Source organism: Columba livia, chromosome 6, assembly GCF_036013475.1.
Source record: "Columba livia isolate bColLiv1 breed racing homer chromosome 6, bColLiv1.pat.W.v2, whole genome shotgun sequence".
NCBI lineage: Eukaryota > Metazoa > Chordata > Aves > Columbiformes > Columbidae > Columba > Columba livia.
The window spans coordinates 38028222-38050714 of NC_088607.1; the positions used below are offsets into that span (position 1 = coordinate 38028222).

General features: G+C 43.1%; 1 protein-coding gene across 3 annotated transcripts in view; it reads right to left on the reverse strand.

The window, feature by feature from the left end:
• Positions 1-22493, reverse strand: part of PCDH15 (protocadherin related 15) — a 695403-nt gene that overhangs the window by 638508 nt on the left and 34402 nt on the right. For all 3 annotated transcript variants that reach the window (XM_065068175.1, XM_065068168.1, XM_065068170.1), the window contains exon 2: positions 3630-3760. The gene's annotated coding sequence lies outside the window, so the exon portion shown is untranslated. The remainder of the gene's footprint in view (positions 1-3629; positions 3761-22493) is intronic.

Sequence of the window (22493 nt, forward strand, 5' to 3'; positions counted from 1 at the left end):
CGCATGACTCCTATATTAACTAGCATTAAGATATTGATAATTCAAGGTCATTTCACACTATGTGATAGACCGACTCTACTCCTCCGGTATTTCCCCACTTCGCTGACCTGCTCTCGAAGCCACAAAAGGTTCCATTTCACCTGCATCTGGTACAAATTCAGACCCATGAGATCCGTCCATAATCTCTGCGAACTGCCAAGTACAAGTAGATGTTAAAAACAGTCACTGAGAACGCAACAAGATCTATGATTATTTGTTACCATAGTGTGAAATAAGCTTCTCAAAATGTATCCATATTAATCAAAACTACTGGAAGAAACAGACAATTGGTACTGTGTATGTGGAAGCAAACTAGAAACAAAGCAGCCCAATGAAAGCAAATAAGTACTTGCAGAATGACCTGAAAAGACAGAGAGCTGTCTCAGGCACGGGCTGGAAGATCTGCAGAACCAGGAGGAAAAGCATCATCATCATCATCTCAGGCACAGCTGCATCTTGTATATCCTGTAACTTCTTTGGCAAACAAGCTTTAGAGAAACACCTGTGTAGAAATGAATTGCCTCTTCAGGAAGGTAACTTCAGACACATTGGTAACTAAGATGTCTAGTTGCAGTTGATTAAAACTGCAAAAAACTGCAAATTTTGTATATTGTGCTGGTGCAATACAAATACGATAAACTAAGTAACATTTAGAAGCGGCTCCAGGCAAGTATTGCAGCCAGGCTGACCTGAAATCTGAGCACGAACTGCCAGGGAGAGTAGGGGATTCTCTCTCAAGGGTGGGGATTAAACATGTTGAAAGGATGCTCAAATCATATACTAATTCAATAAATAAAATTATCGCTGTGTGGAATGTAACAATCTATGAAAACACCAAACAGCACAGAAGACGTAATAATTCTCTTGTGCCGTGTTAGGTATGAAGAAACCTTCTAGAGAACTTTTGGAGCTAGTTGTTGTTCTTGTAGAATAAGAGAAGTCTATAACTATAACTATATATATATATATATATATATATTTTATTAATAGAACTCCAGCAGTACTGGTTGAAGGGACGTCTCTAAGCCAACCTCCTCCACGGCCAATACCAACCTAGGTCATTTGTCACCTTTTCCCAGAGAAGTCCCTTTCCCTTGGCTCTGTCAGAATCAGCCAGTTGGGGACTAGGAGAATCTCCTGGTCTGTGCCCCCGTCACACAGATACAGAGCAAAGCATCAAACACAAATTTGATTTGCTTACCTTAGTGTATGAGAGTTTTGAAAACATTGCATCTGTCACATCTTTCAACTGATGAAGTGCCTCCTTCTGAAAATAGCCTTTGCATCTCGTATTTAAGGCTTGGCTTTGCTATAAACACTTTAATGGCCTTGTGATTCTTTTCAGATGTTTTTGAGTGAAACAAAGCAGATGTTCATGTGCTTTCAATATTTATGAGGCAATAGCTTATTCTTATCTTAAATGAAAACAACTGATGACCATGTATAAGAAATTTACTCAAGCTGAATGTTCCAACTTGCCACAGGTCAAAATACCTATGCTTACACGGGAAGAATTATCATAAAGTTCAGATGTACATATAGGAGTTTAAGTGAGATGATTAGTGCTGATCCCTCAATTAAAAAAAAATAAAAATAAACTGAAACACTGTTGTTTCCATAATCCTAGAGCTTTTACTTATTCCATACATGGAAAGCAGCAGAACAGCATATAGGCTGTTGGAGAAAAAAAACCATAAGTTTTTAATGGGCCTTCCTACATGTAACTGTAGTCACCAAAGAGCAGTTAGATAATGTGTACCTTATAGCACCCAGAAGTCTTAAAATCTGTACTTCTTTAACAAGTGGTAGTCAATGGCTTATTAAAGAAACAGATCCATCTAGTGGTAACACTGGTTTTATGCTAATGCCCGTGTCAAGCTCAAGCAGGCAGGATCGGGGGCTAAACAGAGACCACATTGTGCCCCCAGAAAGAGCACTGGGAGTCAGTCTCACCCCAATCAGGCAGGGAGAGCTTATCTAGCGAGGATAAGGCTGAGCAAGCCTTTCAAATCATTTGCTTTACAAAATAGTAGCACTTACAATCTTCAGAAAAGATGGAGCCTCACTACTCAAACTTGTCAGTCAATATCAATGTCACCTTACCGCAGGAAAAACTAGATGTATAAGGTGAGGGAACTGCTCGAATACTCTTCAGGAACTGTAATTTGAGTTCAAAACACCATAAACCACTTTAAAACATGTATATATTATAATGACTTGGAGCACATCTGTGCCTAAATAATGCTCAGGTTTGAGCACAGCATGCTTTGTTCATTGGTCTGGTGGTGTTGTGTATGACAATTCTGAGTGGGAACTGTCCCCGGGGATGAGAGAAAAAATGACAGCATGCCAAAACCTGAAAGCCGTGCAATTTTAGGCCTGTCAGAGCATTCCTGGTAAGAAGTGCTGGAAAAGCTAATAAGGGCTCATCTAATAATGAATTGAAAATGACAGTAAAATTAGCATCACTGGTCACGATTTCATGGTAAATAGATCTTGTCAAAATAAATCATTATGCAGTTTTTCAGTGGAATCTCAGACTTGGTTACTTGGCACCTCAGGCCATCTTGATTTAAAAACAAAAGCACTGCCACAACAGAATAAATGGATTTAAAACTGCTATGGCCTTCAACATGCAGCTGTAAAGGAAAAGAAAGATGCACACAATGTTGCAGGGAACCGGTTTCCCACCATTCCCCCAGCGTCCCCAACGCCGCCACAGTAGTGGAGAAGACACAAAATTCTCAGTTATGACATATTTGGTTAACACACACATGGAAAAGGTACAGAAAACCCCCAAGTTGCAAAGTGGACCATTTGGCTTACTGCTACTGCTGCGGCATGTTTTGTTGAACAACCAGCCGAGCAGAGAACTACCTTGATTCTTAGGGACTTTAAAAACGAAACTAAAACCAACCAAAAAAAAAAACACAGAAGAACATTCGAAGGGAAAGGAGGGTGCTGGCCTCACCTGGGGGGGAGCCAGTTCCCAATTTAACTCAATCCCAAAACTCCTACAGACCCAGGAACCAGAGGACAAAAAAAGAACTGGGAAAAAATAGGGGTGGCTGGGTACAAATGGGGCAGCAAAGAGCAGGCAGCAGTGGCTGCCACACAGGGGAACAGCAAGAGCTAAGGCCTGGCTCATTCATTAGACTGGACGGAGGGAGAGGAAAGCAGCAGCAAGCCCTTTCTCCCCCAGCTCTCCACCATGCTTCACAGCTAACACAGAATCAAGCTTTTCTACCTCACAAAGAAAACAGGCGTTTGTGCATCACCCCTCAGACAGCAAAATCCTCCAAGGACGACTTCAAAGAAATCCTACCAGTACGGTAGGAGAAGGCTTTCTCCACATTTCTCACCTCTGAACCACAGTTCTTCCCTCATCCTCAGAATCCACCAGCCTCAGGCCCATACAGTCTTGCAGTGCAAAGGAATCCTTCCTTTGCTAAGCTAAGGTCTGTTTAAGGAGTTCATTTTCACTCAAAACACCTCTCTTCTCCTGTTGTGCACTATGAAAACTGTTAATTACCATGTTGCTGTTATTTACCGATCCAACAGTATCTGGTACCAGTGGCCGAAGCCCTTACCTGGGGCTGGCAAGGGGCTCGGCAGCAGCAGCGCCTTCCAGCTGAGCAGCGTTGGCTCCCGTCTGACGCGGCAGCTCCTTGATGCAGAGCCAGGCAACACCTCCCAGGGCCCACGGCGCTGGTTCCACTACCTGACAGAGCAGAAAACCTCGTGAAGCAGGAGCTGCACGGCAACCACGTTGTTACGGACAAATTAGGGACGTGCACATTTAAATGCAGCAAGCGCAGAGGTGTCCGTGCTGGGTGCAGCGATAGCTGTCAGCTCTCCCCACGTCTCCCAGCAAGAGAGAATTTAGTCTTTGCTCTAAGGTACCACTCAGTGTTCACGCACTCAGGGAATTCTTTTGATTTGCTGTGATGAACAGACCAAATAAGCATGAGATCTATGAACGCAAGTCACAAATAACAGATCTGTACCCAGTTCAAGGACTCTATATTCTGTATCTTTTTGGATGCTGTGAAGCTACAAATTGAATTCCTGGGGGAAGGGACCACACCCTCACTCTGAGTTCTCTTTAAGCTTCTCCTAGAAAGCATCTCCCCAGGCAAAGACAGCAGTAAGGAAGTCGTCTCAACCCAAAAGCACTCTTCTAGTCCATGGGACTTGCTAAAACATTACAAAAAGCCTACAGGGAAGCCATTCGGAGTCATCAGAGAAAGGCTCCCATCAAAAGCTATTTGACAAATAATTTGTCTGCTATAGAAATATTCCAGTGGAATCCTGGAGATAAATTAAGTACTCAAATGACGCCTAAAGGAAAATAAAAATGAAATTGAGCAACTGAAGGTAGAACAAGGATTGTAATCACGCTTTTTAGCAAAGACTGATCCGCTTCACTTTCACTGGCTAAATCTATTGCTGAAATTACTACTTATATTCTTCTTTTGCTCTCAAACTGGTGGAAGGCACCAAAATTGGAGTTAGCAGAGCTGTGTTATTTATTCATACATCTAACACTCACTATGCAAAACAAGAACTAGCGCCATGACGATTCTTTAAATAACTAAGACTGAACTTGAAAACTTACACAACAGTGTCTGTGTTGTCAAACCTGGATTAAATTATTTCATTTCTACTAAGTGTTACTCCCACGTTAATTTTTAAGCATCTTTTATAATAATATCCATGGATAAGTGACTGATACTGTTACATTTAAACATCTCCTGTGCTAAGGAATAAAACAACCATGGAGAGATGGATTGTACCATCCCAGAGGCAAGTAAATGTTCTGTAATCAAGTTGGAAACTATCGAATGCTAAACTTAAATAAGTTTAGATTATAATAAGCCTACTAAAATTTCTGTCAAGAGACAACCTTTTAGTGCAGAGCTTTAATATTTCAGAGAAAAACTGGATATATATTTGCTGCCTGTACTTCAGGTGATGCAGTCCCTGGTAGAACCAGCTGGAGGCTGTGGCAAGACAGTAATGTAGTGGGATAACAGAAATGACATTAATACATGATGATAACACAAACTGTATCATACCTACAATTATGCATGACAGAATTAAACGAAAAATGGATTTAACATGCTTGTCCATGGTGCTCCACTGGGACTCCTGCACAGTTTTGGAAGCAAGTTGATGGGTCTGATTAAATCAAATCAAAAGCTGAAGAACATAAATGACAATAAAGGGGAAAAAAAAAGTCAGCCTTATAATTCAGCACAAGAACAAGAGAGCTGCAGAGGAAAGCACTGAGCTGCACACCGACTGACAGGAGCTGCTGAAAAGCACTTGTGGGTCACTCGCCCGCCGCTTTAGGAGTTTGGAAGCACGCTGGTGTCTGTAATTATTCACCGCCACAGCATCCAAGTGGCCCTGATGCCAATGATGCAATGTAGGCTTACGCACCTAGATACACTAGTTTTGAAAATTCAACACAGGAAACCAGCATGATAAAGACCATCTTTTGGCATAGCTACCATTAACACAAAAAAAATAGAACAGTCAACTGCAGCAGGCGCACATTCACCCAGCACCTGAACCCGGGCATGGGGTGTTGAGGCACCATCTGCCCTTCACAGCGGGCAGAGCTGGAGCGCAGCACCCAACGCACCATGTCAGCAGCGGAGCGGCCGAACCACCGCTGCTCCCACGGCTGAGAACGCAGGAAGGCCTGCAAGCTGGGAAACTAACTTCCCACTGGATATGTTTTATATATGTACAGGCATACACACGTTTATTTCCACACACAGAGTGAGTCAAGTGCACTGCAGGCATCAGAGTCACCTTCTGTTGTTCCTTCTATTTTCCTTGTGCCTATACAGCAACTGCTGCCGTGCTTATGTTTTCAATAATCACCTTTAGATTTATTTTCATGTGCATGGCAAGTTGCTTCATAAAAATCCAAGAACTCTCACGAAAAAGGTGACGGCACAGCAGAGGGAAGGTTTTGGCTTCGTGTTTTCTTGGGGGGAAGGTGTGGGTGGTTCTGGTTTTGGTTTTATTTTGATGGGTTTTCGTAAACACAACCATCAATTGTTATAAAGCAATATCTGATTTACAGTAATTTAGAAATACTATATTTGATATTCTGATAAGCTCTGCAAGCAGATTGAACAGATAGCAGGCAACATGTTTTTTCTTCAGAGAAGCAAAGGGGTCACTTTTATTATCCTTTGTTTTCGGGTGTTGATGTGCAGAGAACTGCTTATTCCTCTGGTATTGAATCATAGATTCATTTTAGGTTGGAGAAGACCTTTAAGATCACAGAGTCCAACCATTAACCCAACACTGCCAAGTTCACCTCTACTCCATGTCCCTGAGAACTTCACCTCGGTCTGTCCAACCCCTCCAGGGATGGTGACTCCAGCACTGCCCTGGGCAGCCTGTTCCAATGCCAGACAGCCCTTTGGGGAAGAAATTGTTCCTAAATCCAACCTCAACCTCCCCTGGTGCAACTTGAGGCCGTTTCCTCTGCTCCTGGCGCTTGTTCCTGGGGAGCAGAGCCCAACCCCCCCTGGCTCCAAGCTCCTTTCAGGCAGTTCAGAGATCAGAAGGTCTCCCCTCAGCTCCTGTTCTCCAGCTGAACCCCCAGGTCCCTCAGCCGCTCCCATCACACTTGTGCTCCAGCCCCTCACCAGCTCCGTTCCCTTCTCTCAGCTTGCTCCAGCACCTCAAGGCTTTTCTTGGCGTGAGGAGCCCAAAACTGACCCCAGGATTCGAGGCTGGGCCCCCCCAGTGCAGGGTCACTGCCCTGGTCCTACTGGCCACACTATTCCTGACACAAGCCAAGATGCTGGTGGCCTTTTGCCCACCTGGGCACACGCTAGCTTATGTTCAGCTGTTGATCAACACCCCCAGGTCCCTCTCTGCCAGGCACTTTCCAGCCGCTCTTCCCAAGCCTGCAGCGTTCATGGGGTTGTTGTGACCCAAGTGCAGGACCCGGCACTTGGCTTTGTTAAACCTCAGCCCATCAATCCAGCTGGTCCAGATCCCCGTGTATGGCCATCCCACCCTCCGGCAGATCAACGCTCCCACCCAATTTGGTGTCATCTGCAAACTGAGAGTGCACTCGATCCCCTCATCCAGATCACTGATAAAGAGATTAAACAGAACTGGCCCCAATACTGAGCCCTGGGGACACCACTTGTGATCGGCTGCCAACTGGATTTAACCCCATTCACCACAACTCTTTGGGCCCAGCTATCCAGCCAGCTTTTTACTCAGCAAAGGGTACTCTGTCCAAGCCATGAGCTGCCAGTTTCTCCAGCAGAATGCTGCAGGAAACAGTGCCTAAAGCTTTACTAAATCTAGGTACACAACATCCACAGCCTTGCTGGGTCACCTTGTCACAGAAAGAGCTGAGGTTGCTTAAGGAAGACCTGCCTTTCATAAACCCATGTGGGACCGGGCCTGATGGCCTGGTTGTCCCACATGTCACACGATGGCCCTCAGGATACTCTGCTCCACAACCTGCCCCAGCACCAACACCAGACTGACAGGCCTGCAGTTCCCTGGATCTTCTTTTGGCCTTTCTTGGAGGTGGGCATCACATTTTCCAAATTCCAGTCACCTGGGCAGCCCCAGTTAGCCAGGACTGCAAATAAATGATGGAACACAGCTCAGTGAGCCTGGCTTGAGCTGACATCTGTATTTAACATAAAACCTGGAAACCTACACCAGGATGCAATCAGGTGCAGATGCATCCGTAAGGAATTTTGATGCGAAAACAAACAAACAGACCAATAGTAAGGAGAGCGTCTTCTTGATTTTGCCCTTGAGGCTGTAGTCAGCCCCAGCACCTGCCCGCTGTGCCCCATACACCCAGCTGTTCAGCAGCATCACTGCGGAGCGGGCAGGACCAAGAACCGACCCCTCAATAAAGCACATGTGCCATCACTTGCATCAGTGCAGCTCAAGCTCTGCCACGTCCATTAGATTAGTACTTATTTATTGTCACTTTATCTTTGAAAGAAGGATTAAATAAGGTAGCACTGAATCACCATCCTAGGCTCTAACAACGCTCAGCAGAAGAGCACTGAAAAGGTGCTGGGAGCACTCAGAAAAAAAACACACACATTACACCTAATTCTGATATTTCTTTTAGTCCCACTGCACTTTACCCAAGCACAAAACAGGATTCTATTTTTTCTGAAAGAGTCAGAGGCACACAGAGCCTCAAAACACATTACTTCAGGATTCTTAATTTTTTAAGAGCTTTCTATACAGCCTCTTCAGCAAACACACACTCATGTACCCAGAGAGCTGTATAATATTCTATATAGTAAGTGGAGTCTGTAAAACCAAGGATGACGTATAAGCAAAAGTTGTGTGCGTTACTCCTAGAGAGACTGCTGCTTCCCCACCTCCCCCTTTTTCTTTCTGCTCTTGTTAGTCTGCAGGTGAGAAACTCCCACATAATCTCACCTTTGTTTGTGCCCCCGGCCGCTCTGTGACTGGCAGAACCACACTGAGAGCGGTTCAGCTCACCCCCAAGGCCGGGCAGCCTCTTGGGGCGAGATTTACCTCCCTGCAGGCCCAGACATCTGCACTGCAAGGGGATCAAGCTTCACCCTCACCAAGGAAGATGTCACCCTAAGTACAGCTGGAACAGCGATCCCCTGCCTCAAGGAGAAAGGTACAACCGCACGCTGTCACCTCCCATTGATAACCCAGCACATCCACAGAGCTGGTTTTGACTCCCCCTCGCCCCCACACGCTTTGCCTAGCTATGTGAGGTGCAAAAAAGGCAACAGTCGCAGCGAGAGCAGCCTCCGATAATGGAAGAAGTGGGAGAAAAAAAGCTGAAAAATAGTAACTGTACATTTCCCACGAGGATCACATCCTGCTCTTAGACATTTCCATGTGCCTTCTTGTTGAACTGACTCGCCCAGCTCTATGCACACAGATACACAGCGTGCGGAGCAATCAGTGTTTCCCAGAGCCTCTTTCCCTTCTTTTTTTGGCTAATCAAAGGGTAACGTGGCAACATAAAAAGTGGGTTACAAGGACAACGACAAATACCATAGAGCCATTTTTACATTTGTTTTTTTAACTTAAACACAAACAAAACACACACAAACTCCCAAACACTTAAAAAAACAACCAAACAAAAACCACACAAACAAACCCCCCCCCCAAACAAGCCCCACACAACTTTAAAACCCTTCAGGGACCAAAAAAAAAATACTCCTCATTCAATATGAGAAAAATCACGTTTCGTTTCCCAGTGCTGGCAATTTCACCAAGATCCAAATTATTTGGCGATTTAGTAGTGTAAGAATTACACTAGAAAATAGAATTCATATTTCTAGAATATTATCCATATTTTATTTACCAATACACATCATTTACTCTGCTTTGCAACTCAGATTTCATATTGACAGCATATTCAACATTATTTCTATGCCTCTTATTATTGAGTTGATGTTTTCACAGCTTTTTTTAATACATGTCATTTACTAGCATTTTCTTCAAATATTATTTTCCGATTTACTGCCATCTACGGAAATAAAACTGTCCTAGGAATGCTTTTCATTATGCAAACAGGGTGTTTTTGTGTAGGGGCGGGTTTATTGTTTCTTTGGGCGGGAAAAACACTTTCCACCTTTGTAAAACCACCACGCACAGAAGAAACTGAAGTCACACAAGATCATCCCAGGCTTGTCACAAAGCACACACCAGGTAACCTGACTGGCCGGACCCAGTCCTACCTTCAGCACAGCTGCTCAGCACCCACTGTCACACCACGAGATGTTGGTTCAATAAATTAATACAAATCAAACTTGTAACTCTCAAGTTGCCATTAGCAGAGGTGAACATGCAGCATTCTAGAAGGTTAAGCTACAGAGTGGTATGTCTCTGCCTAAATATAACTAGCAGGGCTAAACTGCATTGTCTTTACCACTTCAAATGAGTTACAAAGAACAAAGTATTAGTATTTCAACTTACAGCAGTAACGTAAGTGATCGAGTATTTTCCTCTAAGCAAAACTAGTACTGATCATCTTTTGGTTAGCTATACATGATGTAGATGTCTTTCCATCAAATAAATACAAAATTGGAGCTATTATCTGCTCCAACATCCTTAAAACATCACCAACACAATGATCAATCTAAGTACTTCTAAGAAAAACACAATGTCGTAGAGAAAACCTGAAATAATCAATCCACCTTTTCCATTTCAAGAAATACCATCCAATCTTTGCTCCAGGAGATTAAAAGTCTACAGAAAGACCAGATCCCACACACAGAAAATGTGACGTGCTCAGGAAGCCCCTGGGAAGTAAACTCACAACAGCCAGACACTTACTTATGAAGATTTCTGGAAGGGAAGAAGTAATTTTGATGTCTGAAAGTCTTCAGAAAGACTCTGACTCTTTTTCCCGAACATCCTGGGGCCACCTGCAATCCCCACTCACTGCTCTTCATTGTCACCCCCTTCCTGCTAAAAAGCAGTGACCAAATAGAAAAACTGATACATGAGGAATGTTTCACTATAACCCACGCCGATGAGCCGCTCTGCATGAAACTTGACATTTGCGTGAAAAACTCTACTACAAGTGCACGTCATTCATCCAAGAACTAATGCAGCTCATCCTGCAGCCTTCCAAACCAAATTATAGTCCAAAACCATCTATATTACGGGTAAGGAAGTGGAAATCACATGTAAGGGAGGGACAGTCTGCAAGTTTCTCCTGACAGGACAACTAAAGGAAGGATCACCAGTGCCAACAAGCATCAACATCCCATTAGGGATTGCTTTTTTATCACCTTGGACTCAACCCAGAGCATCCATCTCTGGCTAATTAATTTGCCTATGAAAATTAACCAAAGGTTTGGGCAGGGTTTTTTTGTTCGTTTTCTTTTTTTAATTTGGGAAGTTGTTTGGGAAAAGCGGTGTAGGACCTGCTTTTGTCAGTGTCCTTAGCCAGGAGTCCCCATGAGCAAAGACCCCATTACTCCAATGGTATGAATTCGCACAAGAAACCCAGGCCATTGCCAAATAAAAGAAATACATGGAAAAAAGAAACAGAGATGCCAGATATTCTAAAAAAAAACTAGAGCTGGCAATACTCCTTTCCTACACACTACTCGTTTGTCCTGATTATAGGCAGTTCCAATCTCTCTTGAACTACTGCAATTTGTCTAATATATCCCATGAGTAAATGGAAGAAATAATGAATATCAAATACTCAAGATTTTAAGAAGCCAAATGTTCTCCTTAAAAAAAAAAAGAGCACGAGAAGGCAATGGCATTTTTAAGCAGAGACTACAAACACAATATGGTCATTTTCATGCGGCTGTCCATAGCAATTACATGGAATAAAATGCTGCTTAAATGAACTAGCAGAATGTAAAGCACTTCATTTTTTTCCCCTCATTTCCTTCCTATTATAGTACTTTAAAACAATAAGTGTTGCTTCACTATCAATCTTTGTCTTCAGATGGAGAAACAACACAGCACATATAATGTGACGGGTGGCGACAGCAGAAGATACACTTAGATGCAGGAAAGAAGCACTTTCCTTGTGTTCCTCTCTTCTTTCATATTGCAATTGCATAGATTTGCTTACTGAATTATTAAGGTTAGGAACACACACAGGGTAGTCAACACTGTCCGCTGCAATGAATTACTGGAATAATAATAAACAGTCGTAACCCTCCTGCAAGACAAACAACTGTCATTTAGATAAAACAGAAAGGGACAGGCTCTATTACATTTTACTGACATTTGTCAGTCTTTCAAGGTGCGAAAGATTTTCTTAACTAATAACTGTTTTCAAATAAAAAGCATTTGGCAGAGGAGCATGAAGCATCTCTAGAGCTTGTTCATGGAATTATGACTACAGGCAAAAAAATCTCCCATCAGATGAGGAATTCAGTAATTTGATTATTCACCTGACAACCCCTAATGGTCTTAGTCCCAAGTGTTCTCAGACAATTTTTCAAAATAATAACGCTACAGCTTTAACTTCAACACTCAGTGCTGAGTTTACAACATGAAGTTCAAAACCCTCACTAGATAAACAGGTTTATTTTGGGTATTTCTGCCACTACTTAATTGCAGGTCTTGGAATCCAGTTTTAATTCTCACATATCTCCAGCTTACATCAGGTAATACCTGATAAAATAAGATTGTCTACATAGAGATCAATGGAAAACCACTGTTATTCAAGAGTAGGCTAAGCATACAGGTCACTGCAATGGCAGCGACTTCAAAAGGAAAATATTGTATTGTCAGTTCAGAGAAGTTCCAGACCTGAGTTTTTTCCAGCTTAGCTTGAAATGTAAAAACAGATTTTACCAATAGTTGTATTTCAAGAGAGAAAATGCTTAAAACTTTCAGATTCCATGTGGGTCAAATATAAGCTACTCATCAAATCTTAATTTAAGATTCATTTTCTCCCATTACACATATGCAATGAAACAGACCTTGTAATTATATAAAATTTATACAGTGTCGAGTTTTGAAGAGTCAAAGAAAAGAGTCATATTTGAAAAAGCAAGAGGAATGAGCAGAATGAAGAGTGCCAAGTGGAAGCCGCTGGTTTGCAAGGTAAAGAACCAAGAGCACAAAGACGCCAGTACAGGCCAAGTGGCATTGAAAAGCCACGTGTGAGCAGAAAAAACAACGTGTTACCACCTGTACTGCTTATGCGGTATATTTCACATATATTTTTGGACTTCCAACATAAACAGCCTTTTGAAATGTAACAGCAGTAGGACCATTCAACACATTAGTTGAAATCCATGGTGTCCGAGATAAAAGGAGTGACAGACGGCTCATTCCCTCAGAGGAAGGCAGTTTCTTCCCTCTAACCATTACCATCTTTCATATCCTCAGCTTCAGTAAGATCAATGAATCAGCTAAATTAATAGAAAGTTGATTTTTAGTCTGAAGTCCTTTAAATACTCCCAACACTTCATAAAAAGCATCATCTATGGTCTTAGGAAATTCAAGCTATCAATGCGGAACAATCTGAATCTCAGTATCTGCAAGGCAGAAGCATGCTTGGTATCTTATTAACAACCATTCCATCAAAATTCCAAAAACTTCAAAGGTTCAATATTTCAAAACAATTCATTATGTTTATCAATAACACCTGTATTGAGAAATATTTTCTAAATTACAATACAGATTTGTAGTTTTTGAAAATACCAGCAAAACCAAGAAAGACTTCAATCAAAAAGTAAAACATGGCAATGTAACTAGTGAGAAAGTCCCACTTGTGTTTAGGTAAGTTCAGAGACGCAGGGAACTTCACACTGTCATTATAGAGGCGTTAAGCTTCCTTCAGATTGCAGCGACAACGTAGGGCACCAAGCTCACCTTTGACGACATCTCAACAGTAACTCCTCACAATAAGCTGGACAGGTTTTCCTCATTCGGGAGGTCTCCTGCCAGCACACACAGCATATGTGAGCATTTCTGCAGCTGAACAGCCGTGACAGCTGATTACCAGACTTTAATTTGCTTAAAACCACTCTCTACCCCTCAGGGCACCCAAATAAATCCATCAGAAGCTTAACAAGGACAATAACCTGAAAGGGCTTTGAGAATCACAAGTTCTAAACTCCAAGCCCGACTTCCCAGCAGACTTCAGTAACCACCCGTAAATTACTCCACCTCAGGGACAAAGTTTAAAACTCAGTTTGTGCTCAGGGATTTAGGATGTCAATGGTATGGCCCTAAACATACCCAGAACCAAAATATCATGCTTCTATTCCTCCTAATGTAATAGCTTAGTTGACCATTTCAGAATACCAATATCAAGAATTTCCCCCCCCCGCCGCCTCATTTCCTGAGCAAAGTATTATTGCAAATTTCCACTCACAATAAGAACAGATCTCAGTTCCAATCACCTATACTTGAACATAACTTGCCCACATAACCCCAAGAGGTATTTTAGGAACAGTTGCAATGTCATCGAACTCTCCATGCAGCTTCTTACATCAAGAGATCTTAAAGCACTTCATGGGAATCCTGTACATGTGCCCAACTCCAGCAGAGCATGGAGCACGGAAGGGCTCGGCATCCACCAAACTGGTACAACTGCCTTTCTCGGCTCCCATGCAAACTACTAAAGAAACACAACATTTTTCAGTCAGTGGTAAAAGAAGAATCTAAACCTCAGCAATCCGGGACACTCTTAATGAAGTAATGAATCTGTATCAACAGCAGACATGCTTCTGAGTTAGAAGGACCATTTGCTTTATTCAGATAAGAACAAGCATCCGGGCAGGAGGTGCTGAAGTGCCCCCAGTCAAGCTCAGTGTGGAAATCACCAGCTAACCAAAAGCCAGGAAGAGAATATCACTGGGAATCGTGGCTAATAAGCAAAACAGTTATGGGGAAAGGTCTTGGGTCACACAGTCAAGGAAGATGAGTGGTACTGGCCTGACTCAGGACACCAGGCAAGGAGGAAACAACAACTCAAAGCTGTATTAGTTTAACAAAACTTGAATCTACCAGCACAAGATACAAATCAGTAAGGAAAACATCAGCCTGTTTCTCTGAACTAAAGCCTCACTCTGCTGCCAGCACCCTGCAATTTTAATAATCTTTTACCCTTCTGTATTTTATTAAGTATACTTTTTGCCTATGAAAATGTTAATTGCAGCATGCACAGGTACAAACACCTAACCCAAAGTCCCACATCACCATACACAGAGAAACTGAAAAATTAGTTAATTACAGAAAAACTACTACAAAGAAACCAAGTCATTCTGTATTGAAACTGAGCCTTTAGGGAGAGTAAGCATTAATTGTGAAACGTATTCAAACTACAAAAGCAGAGGACACAGCTGTGGCTGTAAAGCTGGTTTTGCTCACTGTGCTTCCAGAACTAAGCATTTGTGAGGATAGTCTCAGTTACTTAGTGGATTTTTCTCTAACTTACTCCAACTGCAGCATCACTGTAATGACTGCATTGTCCAGTTCCGGATTGGATACAAGTTTCAGCTGTTACTCTAATGGACTCACTTCTGTTAACTGGTATCATAACCATAAAAAAAACCCCTTATTTTTCTTGAACCAATACTCCCACATACACAGAAGATCAGAAGTAATCTCAGTTTATAAATCTTTAAGCTGCTTGGGCCTGCCAAAAAACGCTCATTATTCACAGTACCTTCAGACTCCAAGATTGTAAAGTTCTGGATACAATAGAGAGCAAAAGCAGAGAAAAGCCTACACACGGAAAAAAGACATAAAGAGCTGCAAGGCAAACCCCCTCTGAGCTCACTAGAACATCTTTCTATGATAGAAAAAATGCTTCTCAGAGTCTATAAAACTATTTGTGGTTTTATCCAGCTCCAGGATTATGTAAAAAATAAACCAACCTCATCGTCCATGCCCCTGGGAATCCAGCCCTTGGAAGGAGCACTGAACAGTGTTTATCTCTGAGGGCAGCCAGTGAGCATCTGTACCTGAAGACAACTTGGGAGGATGTGTCAGTCTTGAATATGACTAGAAAAAAAACATTTCTGAACATCAGCTCAGAAACCTTCCAAGTCCAAAGAACGATGGGTGGTCACATAGGAGATACCTTGATTAATGTAGCTCAGTTCTGTCAGAGATCCTGGCAGCAGACACCCTTCTGTCCTGTCATACTCCACAGGCTCTTTCCCTGCCAGCACATGGGCAAGGAAACAGCTACGATCAGATCACCTTTAATTAGGTCCTTTACTGACTAACAGCAGCTAAGAAACAGCTTGAGAAAAGGTGATCTGCCAGCACATCTCACAGCCCCGAGAAATGTTCTGTGTAGGATAGACATTAACAGAATGCTGCACAGGCACACAGTGTTCTGACCAGGGGCTAAATTTTGTCAGAGCCTCTGACTGTACCCACCTGTAAAGTCAGTGCACTTGCATTTGGCAATAGTGATCCTTCAGATAAACGCAAAAGGAGGTGGACCAGCATAAACCCTTACCAGCCTTTTCTTGAATCTCCAATACTTACGCAACAAAGGTAGAAATCGGACACCAGCAGCAGGGAAACAAGAAAGTCTCATTGGAAAGATTTCAGAGGGTCCTCCAGGTACCAATAACTATGAAAGGACTTTGGAGAAATGTACCGATACCCTGGTGTGGTTTTACACAAAACTCTACTATTACTGTATAGCTATAACTCCAAATACAGGTCCCTGATCACTTTTTTGTTAGTTAACTTTTCATCTTCAGAGGAAGGAGAAAAATAATCAAAGGGGTCAAGGATTATTTTTTTAAAATCTTCAGATATAAGCTTGTCCCAAGTGAGGCTGCCATCTGGGTGGTGATGTATATAAGGTAAAAGTACTTGTCACGGAGGCACCCCGAGGTTAGTTTAAGGGACAACAGGGTCCAAAACAACTTGCCTGAACATGGTGTGGGATTCTTTTAAAGAGATACACGTACTCGTATTGAGTACGGAAAGTGTACAGTCGCGATTCTGCGAGGGTAAATTTATAATACACTCACAATCCTGCGAGGAGAAATACATGTGCTCCTATTGAGCATGGAATATGACACGTGCTTACGTGCAAGCACGGGAGGAAAATACACTCACGATTCTGCGAGGGTTAATTCATACACGTGCTCGTATTGAGCATGGAAAGTACGCGTGCAAATGTGCACGGAAAGTAAATACACTCGCAATCTTGCGAGGAGAAGTTTTACTCACAGCCGTGGCGGCGAGGCAAGCGCAGTCTCCATCCCAAGGGGGGCCCTGGGCGGCAGCACCTTCCTCATGCTCCGAGAGACCCGCGACAATGGGCGGAGTCTCGAGGAGAATCCTGTGTTTTATTGGCTGATCAGATCTGACTGTGGGCATTCCAGAAGCTTCTCTGCACCCCCAACCTGGCTGCGGGTGCCCCTGAAGCCTCCAAACATCCCCCACACCGGCCACAGGTGCCCAGCGGCTCCCTGGCGCCTCAGCACTCCCTTCTCCTAATGGGCCTGGCCAGGGGGCTCTGGGGCCAAACAAAAGCAGCTGTCAGCCTCAAACAGCAGAGAGAGGGAGATGTGCCTGCTCCTTCCATACTGAAGGAGGGAGGGGGAGAGAGAGGGGTTTGCATCCTACCACAATACTTCAGGTTCATCCATATTAACATCAAACATCCTACAAATACCTTTAGTGTTATGCAGAGGCCAAATCAGAGTGCTATACCATTGCGGTCAGAACCCCTTAGTGGGTATTCAAAATATCTTCCATATTAAATAGGAGTCCAGAAGACAGAGACCATTATAACAGTAGCATGGACCCATGGTTTGACTTACCAAGGTAAAAATCAACCTCAAATCTTTCTTGTAAAAGAGTATGTCCGATTGCATCCGTTCCAACAAAACACTTCATTTTTGGAAAAAATATTAATTCTGTAGTATTCGGCTTATTTCTGCAATGTTGAAGCATTGTTAATACTCTAACAAAGCGCAAAGAGCAAACCCTGAAAGGGGATGAGGAAAAATAATACTTGCTACTTTTAAATGTTTCAGGCCAGGCCACAGGTGACGTCATCCTGGATTTTAATCCGTCCTCCTGGAGGACCGATAAGCAGACACCGCAGATGTAGATGAATTCCTTCTCTGCTACTATTAGCCATTTTAGGTGGTTCCAATTCCCTTACAGGAAACAACACACTGATCACCTCAACTCCGCTCAGGCCTCGAAAGCAGCTCTGCTGTAAAGCTGGAGGACGGGACTCCTGAGGGTCCTCCCTGTGTCCCGTTGGAGCCAGAGCCACTGGAACCCTGACGCAGGGAAGTGCTCCCAGCTGCGGCTGCCCTCACACCAGAAGTACCTGCTACTGAATGCCAAGCAGATCTGGTGTGTTCGTGAGCCCACACGCCTAGAAACCAGATCTTCAGCATGGGGCTTATTCAGAAGCCTAAACATACATGTTGTAAAGTTACTAAATTTATCTTTGGTAATGAAGGGTAATTTGGTCCTTATTGTGGGGAAAGCTCTCTTTAAATTTAGATTTAGAAGCTCAATGCAAATAATTGTTCTTTGTTAACAAGCTCCAGCAACTGCCATTTCTCTTCTGCACGCTGATACAGAAAAAAAAGCCTTCCAATCAGTCTTCTTTCTCAACTTCCTTGTCTTTTGATGTGTCCTTTTACTGACTATCTTGGACAGTCATTCATCGCACCGACAACTGATGAGCATAGGGCTAAATACATATACAACTGCTTGAAGCCCTCAGAACACATTTGGTAACAATCATCTGCTGGTTTTGATGTGGATGCCAAAAACAACAAGCATCGAGAGAGAAAATTATCTGGCTTTCAATTTCCTTCATTGCTTCCTAGTACAGCGTGTCCAGGAACTCGTGTGCATCATCAAAATCGAGGGTGTGTTGGTGGCTGTTCCCAAGTTCCGCCTACCTCTGCCCCCAATGAGACACAAACAAGAGCCTAATCGGAGAGGGACAATGGACGGTCCCTGGCAAAGGGTGATACTTCATATTCAGCTTGCAAAGAAACAGCCCAAACCAGCTTCAAAGCTTTCACAATAGGAACAGAGAGGAAAAAAAGACAAAGAAGTACAGTTCTGAACTGGGACAGAGATGCTGGCCTATTGGAGTAACAAAGTTAGCCCCATGCTGCCAAACTAAATCAGGGTTACATGCACACAGACAGGGCCAACATCCAACTCAATCTTAAATTTTCTTAGAAGAAACCATTAAAGCAGTATTTGCTTTTAGTTTCTCTATTTAGCGCTATAAAACTGCTGTCTACTTTCCCTACCGACAAATTCTGGCTGAGTTAGGTACAAAAAGGCGTCTTGGGAAACCCCTTCAGAGTCACAGAGCAAACCAAGCATCCTTCCCAAGAGGCTCAGTCATGGCACCAATTGTCTCACATGTTTTGCTCATGCTGTGCCTTGTGAAAACCAGAAGTGTCCCAAGTACCAGAACAACTGCTGTCCCTACCAGAAGGGAAGGGAAGGGACGGAAAGATCGGGAACAGGGATGCGCTCTGGGAAGCTGAACAGCTCCAGAAGTACCTCGAGGTCCTACAAGGGCTCGGTTGCAATCAAGCTGGCACGGCTGGTCAGACAAGGCAGCTTACTCACCCCAAATGAATCCACCTCACACATAAACTGCATACCATATGTCATCTCATTCTCCATACGTGCATTTTCAAGCATGAATAAGCCAGCCTGATCCTGAAAAGCCTCCCTGTTTTTCTAGAAAAACTGGTTAAAAAACAAAACACCACCAAAACCTTCAAGATTCTCTTGTACAACGTACTCAGACAAGCACTCAACCAACTCTGTTGCAGTCTGCAATGCAACAATCCAAGCTTCCCATATATACAAAAAAAATATTGTTGGGATTTCTTCCCCCCCACTGAATCTGAAAGGATGTTTTCGGGACTACGTTTTGCAATGGAAAATTCCTGTTAGTGTCTTTCCTTCAGCTTCCAGACCAGCAGTCAGCTTACTGAAGTTCCACCCAAAATGCCTTATTCCAGGTGAGAGCGGCTCCCATCACAGCTCAACACTTCTGTTATTTTTCCGTGCATAAGAACAGTTGTCCTGGGCCAGACGATGCACACAACGCTCACCATTTCACCTCACTCCGTGATATTTTCTTCCTACTCCCAGCCATTTTTTTACTATTTCATAATCACAACCTAACATGCAAAAAAGCATATCAACCTTAACTCACCAGGCAGCCACAATTTCCATGAAGTCTGATTTGTTTAGCATGCAAGGAATATAGAATCATTGACTCTAACATAAATCAGACACATGAATAACACTGTTTCAGCAGGTATCCGTTTCCTTTCAAGAACTGATCTTACTTCCCTTTACTCCATATTCTGGCTCAAAGAAACTCTTACACTAATCTGTTTTACCAAGCTTGTTCTCCCCTCTTACAGCATTTTTTTAAAAAAAGAAATCAAGCACGATTCTTCCTTCCTGCTAAAGGAGAAATTCTGATTTGAAAACAAAAGAGAACAAACTGGGTAACTCTTCATAACTTTATCTCTATTCTGACTACAGTGTGACTATAACTGCATTCTGGACAAGAAGATTATTATTGGGCTTACATCTCTTAATTACGTTTTTCTTTTCACATACACAGCTTTAGACTGGTTCTTTGCTGTGAAAATTACAGATTTGCTCAGATTTCAAACTGAAGATACATACATTTATTTCCACGGGAGATTTTTTTGAAGTAAACTAGCATTTGAAATCTGAGCCCTTCAGTGCTGACAAATGCATCCCCCAAAATTTAAGTCAAGTATTTCTAAAAGCATTTTAAAAACCACTAATCCTCCATTCTCTACTACTTTCCATCCTAACCATCCATATAATGTCACAATCTCTATTTCTATTGTGTCTGTGAACTATAGCTCCAAAGTCTAAGAAACAGTAAACCTAGAAAGTAAATTCCTTCCGCACAGACAGCTGAAGAACAGTTATTCTTCATCTTCTGCTTCGAATTCATTCAGCATTTAATTATAAAATGGGCCAAATCATTGGAGTTTTATTCAGTTTTTGGTTGAATCACATCATACTGGCAGAATATATATATATAAATATATATATGAATTATATATAAATAGGAAACAGAGACTGTTCCTAAGTTCATTCTTGTAGCAAAAGCATCACTCCCAAAACAGTGACTTCAACTGAATTCCTTAACAGGCATCAAACTAGCACAGGAGTACAAGAAGAATTCAAGTTCTTTGTACCTGGAGCCCTTAAAGCACCAAACCTCAAGATTTATCCACCATGAGTGAAAACTATAGATCCCTATGGGTAAGCAGGAAACGCTGGCAGCTTATGCAATTAGAATTTGCACACAGGCACTCACAAAGGGACCCATACACATCACAACTATTAGAGTGAATACTTTCCCAATTTATTATATGGCTTTATGAACATGTCACATGGCTAAAACACCTAAAGTGAAGTTTTCAGACACGCTCGCTGCTACACTGGCTGTACCTCAACTGGCACCATTTGAGATTTCTGCTTTGAGCTGAGCGCTTGTCCAAAACTCCCCTTCAAAACTCTGCCATGTTAAGGCTTCTATATATATATATATATATATATACACAAGAGGATGGTGGTAAAGAAACGAGCACTTATCTAGGAGTTTAGAAACTCTGTTCAAGAGATTACATCCAAGATACGTTCATTGGGACGCTGCTCTTATACTTAGGAAATAGATATGATAGGCTAAGCTGATGAATTTCCAGGATTTGGAGAGTTTCTCTGATGGGGTCACAAAACTACAACGTCCACTGGACTGGAACAGTCTAGACAAGCAGAGAGAGCAAGAGGGACACAGATCTGGAATACTGTGTCCAGTTGTGGCCCCTCAGTTCCAGCAGGACAGGGAACTGCTGGAGAGAGTCCAGCGCAGCCACCAAGATGCTGAAGGGAGTGGAGCATCTCCCGTGTGAGGAAAGGCTGAGGGAGCTGGGGCTCTGGAGCTGGACAAGAGGACACTGAGGGGGGACTCATTCATGTTTACAGATATCTAAAGGGTGAGTGTCAGGAGGATGGAGCCAGGCTCTTCTCGGTGACAACCAGTGATAGGACAAGGGGTAATGGGTACAAACTGGAACACAAGAGGTTCCACTTAAAGATGAGAAGAAACTTCTTCCTGGTGAGGGTGGCAGAGCCTGGCCCAGGCTGCCCAGGGAGGTTGTGGAGTCTCCTTCTGTGCAGACATTCCAACCCACCTGGACACCTTCCTGTGTAACCTCATCTGGGTGTTCCTGCTCTGGCAGGGAGACTGGACTGGATGGGCTTTCAAGGTCCCTTCCAACCCCTCACATTCTGGGATTCTGTGAGATGACTGTGGCTCTGCCACCCTTTTGATCTCTGGACACAAGCAGGAGGAGAATTTCATTCCTGCACAGCTTTGGCCAGCAGTGCCAGCTAAATACGCAAAATCCTTGAGACTGGGGCACGTGTAAACTAACGTGATGCCAGGAGAACCATTTGACTTGAAACACCTTTACAGCACAAGTGAGACTGGCGGCAAGAACTGCTACCGAAGAAAGGGCTCCTGTGTTACACAGCCATGAGTTTCCATCACTCCAACAGAAAGTTTTACTTCTTCACAATCGATATTGTGAAGTCAGAAGACTGACCTGAAACTTTTTCTCCTTTAAGATTTCTTATAACCTCCCAGAGGCACAAAGCAGACAACAGGGTCCACTAGCTGGTATCTGTTCCCTTCAAACGCCTTTGGACCACAATAAATGTTTACTGCCCCCATCCTCCAAGCTGTTCAGACAGAGCCAGACTCAAAGACAACAAATCGAGCGCACCACCAGAACCCCACATACATAGCATGTACATTTGTTCTCTGCGTGCCTCCCCTATTCACACCAACCTCTCCAGATTGCTCCATTCTGCACAAGGCAGACATCTGGTCCCAAAGCAAAAAGTCTCAAGCTGATTAG